Consider the following 12,277-nt stretch of genomic DNA (forward strand, 5'->3'; position numbering starts at 1 on the left):
AACACAATAGGGTAGCTTTTTATTCCACATCTCTTCCCCCACTAAGTTCGAACCGTTGTTTTGGTGAAAATACAATTGAGGGACTAAAATATATACTAGCCATTGCAGATTTAATTTCTGTGTTCTAAAGAGCTTAAATCTTTACAATGAATCTCTGTAGATACTGTTTTCTTTTTTCTACCCTCATATATAACTTTATATGACAACTTCTCTTATACATTTACAATAATAATTATGATTCAGAAGTTGAGATAACTCATGTAGAGGAGTGAAATGCATGCAGAAAGACTTCAGATGGGATATTTACCACTATTCTTGTTTAAAGCTTGCTATCGAGACAGTAGCATTTTGACCCAAACATGCAGTGCAGTAGGTGTATACAAGTGTGAGGAAGTCTTGAAACTAAATACTATTAAAATACAGAATAACTGGCTGTAGAATGCCAGGAATGTAACTTAACTTTCGTGTTTCTTGATATTTTGTTCTCTGGGATAAAATATCATCTTTACTTGCTTTTTCTAAGGTAAGTTGACACACACCTCAGACATGTACTCAACTTCAATGTTTCGTTCTGAAATTAAATACTCCACATGTACAGGACATAAGAGGACATTTCCATCTGTGTGATTACGTCCTCTGACACGGCTGCAGAAAGTGTCTGGGAATGCTTCCTATACCAATTGCATCAATTACTTCTCTTTATTACACTAAATCATCTGCAACCATTTGTGTTCCCTGCATACTAGAAAAGCAGCTGCTGCAAAGGCTGAAGGAACCTGAACTACAATGGGGAAAGCGATCGATTGGCATTTTCATCAGAGCAATTACATGAGCAGCTCTTGTTCATCCACACACTAACGATGGTTGTGACACGGCCTTCCCCAGGCCGTGAGAACCCAGCTACAGTATGCCAATGACACAATGATTGTGTTTTTTGATGGAAAGAAAGTGCATCCTGTAACTTCCATTTCTACTACTGCACGTGTGCTAATTCCAGTAGTGACAGCTACCACTGAAAGACCAGAGGCTCTGCGCTGAGCTGGGGCTAGGAAATCACATTGTGACCAGAAGTTGAAGAGTTGTAGGTGAGAAGACTAATTAGAGTGGCTGCCCTTCAAAAATCAGCACTTACTGCTTGTAATTACACAATGAGATATAAGAAAGCATATCTTATGTGTAGGGTGTAACGGATGCTTTGAGTGCCTTCTAGTTGGGTTGAAAGGTGCCCTTTCAGCTATCTCCAGTTCCAGAGCTGATTTCATACATCATGAAATGTCCAGCAATGATTTTCAGTGTCTTTTGTTTTCAGTGTTTATACAGGAAAAGCATTGGTAAGGAAAAGCAGATATCTCAGTTAAAAGGAACAAGCCCCATTTCTGGGGAGGGTTGAGTGTGAAAATCTCTTATGCCCAAACAAGGTGCAATCCAGGAAGGTCTCTAATGTCACAGGAGTCACAGAATTGGCAGGTCTGTCTCCACGCCTGCACATGACACACTCTCTGATGGGGAGGATGATCTTGAGAAAAGAACAAGTCAAACAGCCTGACAGCTGGGAAATTTGGTACCTTGGATATTTACATATGCCAGAATGGTGGACTGGGACCAGTTTGGTTCGTTGAGAACATGTAGGAGTTTTAAGCTGTGGCAGTTAAGAGAGACACAAAAAAGTCTGTAGATGTTTGCAGTAGTGTGTACCTTCAATAATGTGATTTCTACTTTGAGCAAGACTCCGATGGGGAAGTGCAAAGGACAAAGAGAGTCAGGAAGAGATGTAAGACAGAAGAGTTAAGTGAGCAGCAGGAAACAGGGATTTTTGGCCCAACAAGTGCTGGACACTAACAAGTAGCACAGTTTGCAGGGAAGGGCTCAGTCAGCTGGGCTCCAAAGGAGGCTGTATCTCTCAAACCACTGTGTCAGTCCCTGACAAGCTTCAGTAAATTTTTAAAATGCACTTCACTTCTGCTGTTAGCAATCAAATGGACAAACACTCCATGTCACCAACTGAAAGAAAGGGTCATTTACTGGGGAGCTTAGAGAAAAGTAATTTCCCAGTGAACTGGAAATTGTGCTGTTAAATCAGCTCTGATGGTAAGCAGTGCTGTATCAATTCCTTCCACATAGTCTGACCAGTGGATGTTTAGGACTGTGCGGAGGCAGCGTTGATGGAAGCGTTCTAAGAGACACAGGTGGTGGCGGTAGATGACCCATGATTCGGAGCCATATAAGAGAGTCAACAACACTATGGCTTTGTAAACACTGATCTTGGTGATTTTCTTCAAGTGTTTATTATGCCATACTCTTTTGTGGAGTTTTCCAAAAGCACTGTATGCCTTTGCTAATCTGTTGTCTATCTCTCCGTCGATCTTACCGTCTGAGGAGATGAGGCTACCGAGGTAATTAAACTGTTGGACTGATTTGAGCTCAATTGGCCAATGGTGATGTGAGGATGATGGGGGACTTCCTGAGGTGCAGGTTGATGAAAGACCTCTGTCTTCTTTAAGCTGACTTCCAGACCAAAGAGCTCAGCAGCATCTGCAAAGCAGGATGTTAAACACTACAGGGTTGCTTCTGTGTGGGCAACAAGGGCGGCGTCATCAACATAGAGCAGCTCCCGGACAAGATGGTTTAAGGTCTTGGTGTGGGCCTTCAGACGCCTTAGATTGAATAGGCTTCCATCAGTACGGTGTCTGTTCTAGAGTAAGCAGCTATCACAAGTATTGAGGCCATGTCGATGAGAACACAGCTGCGATGGGCAGGGCACGTCTCCAGGATGAAGGACCACCGCCTCCCTAAGATCTTGCTTTACGGTGAACTTGCCACTGGCTGCCGCATGAGAGGAGCCCCAAAGAAAAGATTCAAGGACTCCCTGAAACAACATCTCAGCCTTGGTCATATTGATCTTCATCACTGGTCTACTCTGGCCTCAAATCGGGAGGCCTGGAGACACACCATCTATAACGCAGCTGTCTCCTTTGAGAACACACGCAGGATCACCCTCGAGGAAAAAAGGCAACGCAGAAAGAACTGTGTGTTGCGGAATACACCATCTAAGGAATCTTTCTGCTGTGCCTTTTGCAATCGGATATGTCTGTCACGTATTGGCCTCATAAGCCACCAGCGTGCCTGTAGCAAATGTGGATAGAGCCTTCCCAAATCTTCGTTTGCGAAGCCTAGCCATGATGATGATGATGATGATCAATTCCTTCCAACACAGCAACTGTCACTTCTCTTGGAAATTTGCATCTTTTAAATGTATATTTTCAATCAACACTTTAGACTTCAGAGCTGTCACTACCTTCACATGTCACTGCCATTACTGAAATCACAGTCACTGCTTATCAGAATGATAGCCATCAGTGCAGTTCTGCCAAAACTCTCAATGCAGGTGGTTATAAGCTTTAATAAAACAGTTTAAAATGTGTGTGCATCTGTGATTGTGTGAGATAGAGAGGGAGAAAAAGAGACCAAATTGCACTTTTCAGGTGGCAGAGCTGTTAGAGGATTACACAGATTGAACAAAACAGAATGAACTTATCTACTACCCTAATTTAACAAAACAAAACAAAACAAAAACAACAAACAAAAAAAACACCAAACCAAACCCAAACCAAATGAAACCACAAAAATAAACTAACCAAAATTTCTCCAAACAAACAAACAAATAAAAGCAAAAAAAACCCCATCAAAACAAAAATGGATAAAACCCCAAAACTGAGAGCTCTCAGGTAATAATTGAGTTTGGAGATGTGCATCTCTAATACACTTTTGGCATGAAAGAGGCAGCAGAAGTCAGGAAACCCACAGGTATGTACAACTCATATTAGTTGCAATGTAAAATAGGGATTTGACTTACAGTGTTCATGCATACCTGAGTACCACCAGCAGATAAACTGTTTGGGTTAAAAGTTGTCAAATGGTATCTAACAGAACAAGCTGTACAAAATTGTCTGATGTCTCTAACAACATCTGACAACATTATTTTTTATGATAATCTCATATCCCCCAAAATGGAGGTAAATGCATGATCTTATGATTTAAAATAACAAGTGTGAAAAAATTTTGAAAATCCATTGGAGATCCCACATGTATAAGACTGTCAGAATCCTTGCATGTTAAATCATCCTGCTACAAAGGTCCCACTTATGAGTACTTAGCCAGGGTGCTGAACAATGTTGACAGTGTAAACTGCAAACTGGTGAAAATTTCTGAGATTTGTGTGCTGCTGAAACAATAACTCATTTGACTAAGAGTATTCTGCAAGAAAAAATGCCATCAAAACTTTTGTGACAGCCATTGGATCATTATTACTAATCTGTTATAAAGCATTTTAGGTACTTTTAAGTATTCTGTCATAAAACTTAAAGATGATCTGCACATAATGTTTCAATATTATTTAGTGAAATTCTTTGATCTTTACAATATAAATTCTGAAATACTAAGAGAGTGTGTGTGTGTTCCTAAAATGATATCTGTAAGGAGAATTTTTATTAAGTTCTAATAAATGAATTTTCTCTCTCCATGTCTTGATTTATTCTAATTTTATTTGTCTCTTCCCTGAAAAAAAACGTGGGCATGCAAGTTAAAAGTCAGCATTACAGATGCATTCTGGTAGAATAATGCCCCATGAAGTTTGACTTCATGCAATCCTAGAGAACCAAAACAGTAATTTATTTTTTTTTTTTATAACTAATACTGAAAATCATTTATGAGACTGATAACTCTTAGGCACTTGATAGACTGAAAAAAAACCAAACAGAAAGCAATTATCTGCATTGCCACTTGTTGTGCACATCTCATATAAATACAGTAAAGGAGAGTCTGCTTTGAGGAAAGTCTAACCCTTCCAGATGGCAATTCTCAATATCTGCACACTGATATGCCAATGTGCATGAAAGAGGTTTAAAGTGATGGTCCAAGGCTCTTCATCTAGTGGTATTTGAAACTTCTCTGTGGAAGTGGACCTAAATAGGAAATACTTAGGCAAGATTTTGCAAGAGTATTTTTCCAGCAAAAAGGATTGTACAGCTTAAACAACCCTCCATTCAGTACTGCAGATATCTAGCACAGCGTGATGTCAAAGTGGACATGCTACTTTACTGCAGGCATGGCATATTACCTCTGCCAATATTACAGAGGAATAAATGAATGAAACACAGGATTTAATATGAAGGAATAAATCTAGGGAAGCTAAAATCTGTGATTAACTGACAGATGAATGCAGCCCATGGCTTTTTTCCTTTTTTTAATTCTGTACAAAAGGATGGGAGAACTAAAAGTTGTTCCTACTCCCCTTTATTAAACAAACAAAGAATCTCCTTACCTGGAGATTCTCCTTATTTGCTGAGGTGTTCTAGGGATATTTGTCAGCTTTCACTGCATACCCAACTAGCTCCTTGTCCATTTTTTTAATGCCTGCTCTGAGTGCCATTATACTGTGGAAGTTATCATTTGGTTATAGAGATGTACAACTATTCATTTTGGTTTTGTAGTTACTAATGTTAAATGCACATTAATTTAACTTTCCATTGCATTTTAAACCCTTTAATGTTTCTCCTGTCTTTCCCCCCAAAGTGAAAAGTATTTACCAAAATCACATTCCAATGGGGATTGTAATGACACACTAATCTCTTTCTAAATGTGAAGCAACGGGTTTATAGCACATCAACAATAGTTCCCTTTGATTGTGTGCTTTAACTGATATAAAATCCCCAGGTTTTACAGAAGCATTTCAGGGTCACTGTTATCGCAAGTCTGTGTGAGAATGCACAGAAGTCCAGCAGCTTCTGCAATGAAGCTTAAGAAGGCTACATAAGTGTTATGAAATTCTGGAGTTCAACTGCATGAGTTTTTTTCATATATCTCCTTTCTCTTTATAAAACTCTGCAACATCGACTGACATTGCAATCAATGCAGGTTTAACCGATTTCTGTCAAACCTGGGTGAGAAACAAAGATGTAGAAAGATCAATAAAGTGATCATGCAGATCTTTGTTCATGTGAGTAGGTCATCCAAGAGTAGCCTAAATGAAATAATGGTTTTAATGCCAATCCAGCTGTTAATAGGAATTCTGCTGATAATGCCCAAGCTGTGACAGGAGTGATGGTTTTTACCAAACAAGGAGAAGTCCTGTGATGCACTTGTCTGTCTCACTGTGCTGAGTCCAGCTTTCCCATCCAGTGCATCTTTTGGACCATCATGTTTGAAGTGAGATACCAAAATATGGTCCTGCTTATTTTGTTCAGCCACTTGGATCTGTATGTTTTAAACATACTAGCCAAAGTTCTTTCATTTTCTGTTTTAAAATTACTAAGTCACTCTTTTCTACAGTGCAAAGTAACATCCTGAAACAAAACTTAGCTGGACACCATTGATTTGACTGTATTATGGAGCCAAATAATCAGCAGGATGGCAATATACAATATCTATTAGAAAATCCTTTACAATCATGTTTAATCTCCTTTAATTCTTATCCCACAATGAGTAAAATATGAGAAAAGAATCTTCTCAGCCTCAATAGAAATACATTTTAAAAGACAATATTATTTGTTATGTACTTGTAATATAAAATGTAATAGATATGGTTACATGCTATAAGCTCGTTGGTAAGGTTATGATTCCCATCAAGTGTTTTGTGTTGTTAATATTTTCCTACACTGAGTCTAAAACTAACTTGAGAGTCCAAATGCGCGATGGATCATCCTGAAATCTGCTCAGTAGCCACTGAAACGATATCCTGCTGTTCTTCTGTTATTGCCTGGAAGCGTGGTAGGTTCCAGCAGGGAAGTCCTGTGGCTGATGGAAGGAGAGCAGAGGAAATTTGGTTGCTGGCAGGGCATCCAAGCCTCTGACAGAAGCAGGCTGCTGCAGGTGATTATAACTGGTGCACCGGGACCCACCAGGTGTTCAAATCTCCTAGTGCTCAGAAGATAAAGTACCTGCATCAGCTGCCTAAAGCTCTGTCAGCAGAAAGTTGCACTCTGGGGACACAGAGAACACCTCTGAATTACTGTGCAACCAGCATAGGATGCTTCTAGTTTCTTGGGACTCAATTAACTCCATCTTCAGCAGTGCTGCATTAAATATTTTTTTTTGAGAACAACCGGGAATGTGAAACTTTGTAGGGGCTAAACTGACCAGGATTAGAAGGATTAGAAGGGCTGAGATCAGAGAAAAAGAGTAAGATATCCACAGAAATGGCCACATGGATGAAGACTAAGCAGATGTATGACTGCTTGAGTTTACAAGCATTTAATTTGAATTTGAATTTGATTTTGGCCTGTGTGATCTGTCCCAGTAGGTTTTGGACTGTCACTTTATGAAACATCTATGCAATGCTTCTCTTCCTTATGGTACCTACTACTTTACATGCAAAAGCCACTACTTGAAACCACTAAAAATAACAGCTAAAAAAAAAAATCCCTCTATTTTGTGGTTCTGATACACTCCTTACTCAAATTTTCAATTCTTTCCATCAAAGACACAAAGCACAAAACTTACTGCCTTATGAAAGCCATATTTTCTTATAATGGTTTAAGTAGCTGGAACATTAAGAAAACCTTGACTGCAAAAGATGAATAATAAAATTATGAAAACTTACACCAATTTTTTGGTTAGGTAAGAATAAGAATAGAGCAACTCCTCTACACCAAGCGCCACTGCAAGACTTTGAAACTCTGCTGCAGCTTCCATCTTCAAAAATGATTCCCTGAAGTTGTCTGGAAAAGACTGCCCTGAAAAATGAAAACATATTACTTTTAATAACTGAACACCTTAAAATTCACCCCTCCTTCCCCTGAAATCACTACAGAGTTTTTTCTCCTTTATATAATTCTAGTCTTTACAGCTATATAAGTGGCCTTAATTTTCTCAATAACTGTGTACTTAAGTAGTATGACTTAGGAAAAAGTTCTCTACTGCTACCCTCTGCTGCCTTCAGATGGGCATATTTTCATATTAAGTGTAAGTGTGTGAGAGAGAGAGAGAATATATGGGACATAGGTGTGCTCCTCCACAAATACCAGCTACCATATAAGATTTTTTTTTTCAATCTTGAGCAGGATGTCCTATCTTGTAGTTTGGATATTCTTGAATACTTTGTTATGTTAAACAAACATTCAATATTTAGATACTGCCTTAGGTCTTCAGGCTGTCAGGAACCTGAAGATAAAGTTCAGTAGCGGGGAAGCCAACTTCCTTTCTCACCTTGCATAATAACTGATGACTTAAACACCCAGGTCTTGTATATCCTAAATGAATGCCCAAAGAATTGCCCAATTGCAATGAATACTCAAAGATAATTAGTATTCTGGAGTTAGTCCTTCTCTTATTCTCTCTCAAGTTGTTCTAACATTTAACAAGTCAGACAGAAATGAGAATGATTCTGTAGTCTGATCATCCACCAGGGATGCCCAGGCCTCTTCTCAGCTCTCATACAGAGCAGAACAACTTCATCTGATTAAGATCTATTCCAGAATACAAATCAGACAAAATGTGAATTAAATTTTAGGAGCTTCACATCCTTAATGGTAAAGAGGATAAGGTGTTTTGTGTGCGCCTTCCTGGGATACTTTGAAAGGCTAGCTTCAATATTTTGTAACTTCAGAATATTTTTTTTTCTCTTTCTCCTTACTACAGTGGTTGTCATAAATAAAGTTATTATCTTGTGTTAGAGCTATATGACAATACTTAATTAAGAGATTTTTGTATTATCTTGACTTTTCTATTGTCTCTTCCTTATTTTTATTCACAAATCAGTGCTATAATATTCTCTTGTTTTTTTGCCATTCTTCCTATTGCTATAAGGTGTTTTTTTTTTTTCTCTCTCTAGAACAGTATCTTTTTTTCTCCCAGTAAAATTTCCTTTCATAGAAAAAAAGTCAAAACCTATTGTAAGGAAATGATCCATTTTGAAGAAGTTTTTAGTATCCAAACCAGAAAAAAACCCAATGTTAAGTAATAAAATAATTATATAGCTTTTAAAATTAAGACTTTTTTAATTAAAGTTTTCCTTTTTAAAATTCTATTATTTTGACAGCAATGCTACTATGTTACAGAATAATGCAAGCTTTTCATTCTACTAGTTCTGATGAGCTCAAGGTTGTACATAAATTAGAAAATATTTTTGTTAGTTTTGTTGTCGTCCTTTTCAAACATTACTTAGATTTTGGACAAACTTGAAAGAATTCAAGTGCTTCCTCTGTTTTGTCTGATCTATGACTCCACAATCTCTCTGACACTGAGCTACCAGCACCATATATCTTATTTCTGTACAGCAGTCTTCATATATGATTTCACAAAAAGCACTGTGGAGGCAGCTATCACAACCTACACAGAAAAGGATGCTTTTACAGTGGGATTGAGCAAGCAAAACTGTGAATATCTGTGAGGGAAGAGGTGAGAAGCTGTACAGCTAAAATCCACCCTGCCCAAAGGCAAGGGAGCAGGGCAGGCACCCAGACCGAGGGTGCTCAGTAAGGAGTGAAGAGCTCTTTACAGGCTAAAGGTAATAGAATAGAGGGGACAATCAGACATGTAGGAGAAAGTGACTGTAGGCAGGAAAGTAACTGGGTGTGCCCAGTACTTCTCCCTGTTTGCAATGGTGACAGGTCATTATGTCACTTCTCTACATGTCATGATTAGTTTTTTAGCATGGCCCACCATATCATACAACTTCCTCACAAGACAGATGCCTGATTTATCCTGATTTCTTCAGTGAATGTTTGGTGTCATTTATTTGTTCCTATTTTCTATTGAATACAGGACATGGGTCCTGCTGAGCTCTGAAGTCTTTCTCATTTATCCATGTAAAATCTTTTGCTATCTGGTGTCAGTTTTTGGAGTCTGTATTATATAACCTGCTTTATTAATCAAGTGAACGGATGTTCTCCCACATTGCTCGTTTCCATGCAAAGGGAATGAAGGACATAAGGAGACATTTTCCTCTGTGAAGGCAGTTCAGCATGATCCTCCTGCAGCACAGAGATGCCTGCTAGGAGAAACACCTGTCACCACTGAAATCAATGGCAATTTTGGCACTTTCTTCCATGGATGTGGTGTTGACTTCATTGGAGTTTGGTCCAAAAGTTAATTGGCATCCCTAGCCATTAAGCTGATTAATTTGTGTGGTTCACATAAATACCAAAGCCAGTAAGAGACAAAATCTCCTTTGCAACTTAACCAAAGAGTAAACTATAAATGTTACTCATAAACATACTTAGTGGTCCTCATGGAGACACCATCCTTGTACTGGATGGGAAACCACCACCCATTTACTATGTGGGACTGGAGATAAGACCAGAATTTAACCCTAAGCTTTGCTGGTCATATTGCTGACTCCCTTATGCTGCTTCACTGTGCAGTCCTAATCTCTATGCATGCTTTCAGATATTCAGTGCACTGATATACAAACTGCTTAATCTGCCTTCAATTTAGTTGTTAGCATCATCAGTCTCTCACCCCTGTGCAGATCATTCATTTCAATTTCCCAGTGTGCTTTCAGTAATCAGGTATACATTTGTTTCATCTACTGCTAACCAAAGTATAATGCATCTGTCCCTCAATCTCTACAAGACCTCTTGGGGGATTTCAACTTATTTATTTATTTATTTGGTGAGCGTAAGACTTGTTTAAAGATACTGAAAGGGAGGAACCAAGAACAGAGGACTTCTAACATTACACCTGGCATGTACCAGACATGTTCCAGTCTATACTGCAAGTATATTTCCATTTCAAACTGAGTCTCTCAGAGCTGTATGAGATGTTACACAAGTGCTCCTGCTAAGAAGTTGTTGGGAAGAGTCTCCTTCAGATTCCTTTGAATGTTCACTGTAATTCACTGCAAGAAACACGGCCGTTTACTGCCTGTACTAGCATAAAATTTGTAGTTTATTGCCAACACCAGAACCATAGCAGGTAGAATCTCAACCTGTTAAAAGACATTTTATTTGCTCCTATTTTAAAGATCTTGCATTGAATTTCCATGTTAACCTGCAGTTGGAAGTAAAGGGGAATTCCTCATGAGGAGAAGTGTTGGAAGGATGGTGCTAACCAGCAAGGCACATCATGTTTCTGCTACAAAACCTTAGGACTAAAGTGTAGCAGACCTTGTGTTGGCTTAACAGCCCCCCTGGGAATTGGCACAGAAATCAGAGATAACATAGAATTTTTTAACATTTATATGAGAAATAATGCAATAGAGAACAGTATGCTGTGCAGAGAAAGAAATGTGTAATTCATGTGTGGGACACTAAATCACTATTTAGCAAGAAATATCAGAAAACAACAGCAAGAACCAGCTTGCAAATTGAAACTATTTGAGACTTGATTTTGATGCTAATTTTGCTTTTTCTAGCATCATGTTTCTAATATACATTTGCTCCTGCCCAACCAAAAATCAACTGACCTCTCCTTTATCTACATTTAAGAGTTCTCTTACTTCTCATGGGTGCTTTCCATTCTTCGTATGCTAATGATGTGTAGTGCACTCTAGTGATTTTTGCAATGTAACATGACCCTTCTATATGTCTTTTTTATAAATGCTTGAAAACATCTTGGTGTGTATTTGCTGCAAGGCCTCATCAGATGAGGATTTTGGGAAAGTTTGAGATTCGTGCATTTTTGTAGTACAGCCATACACCTAGTCTTTCCACATACACTATTTTCAGGTGTATGGGCATGGTTAGAAAAGGAACTAAAATTTGCACACATGCTTATTTGCAAATACCATCTGTACAAACCCTAGTAATAAAAAATTGATGGGGCTAAATACAGGGGGAAACTTGTTACAGTGAGAGTCTATATATACCTTATAATAATGAAAGTATGGTTCTGCTAACACTGGTTTCCATACTGCTTTCTTTATTACAGCTATTACTTTTGCCAGAAGATAAACTGAAGCAATTTGTAAAGAAGGGAGTTTTTAATGACATTCTGAGTGCAGCTCTCAACACACTCTTCAGTATGGATTGACACTTGTTTGAGTGCTGCATGACTATTTATCTTTTGAGCTACAAGCAGCAGAAGCAAAAAGAAATAGTCAAAGTTTAAATTGAACTGAGTACTTGAAAGACACTATTTATGAAGAAACAACATATTTGCACTGTGTTAATCTTTTTAGGTAAGACAGAGACATCTAAGAAAAGTGTAACCTTACTTGGTTTAGGTAGTTCTTTAGGCCATAATGAACTTTTCTCTTTGAAGTTACAGAAGAGGACAGACTGGCATCCTCCTCAAGCAGCCTTGGTGAGACAGAAGGTAAAGTCCTACTTTCCTTCAGGAA

This window comes from Pipra filicauda, unplaced genomic scaffold, assembly GCF_003945595.2.
Source record: "Pipra filicauda isolate LSUMZ 115617 unplaced genomic scaffold, ASM394559v2 scaffold280_size1006739_pilon, whole genome shotgun sequence".
Lineage (NCBI taxonomy): Eukaryota > Metazoa > Chordata > Aves > Passeriformes > Pipridae > Pipra > Pipra filicauda.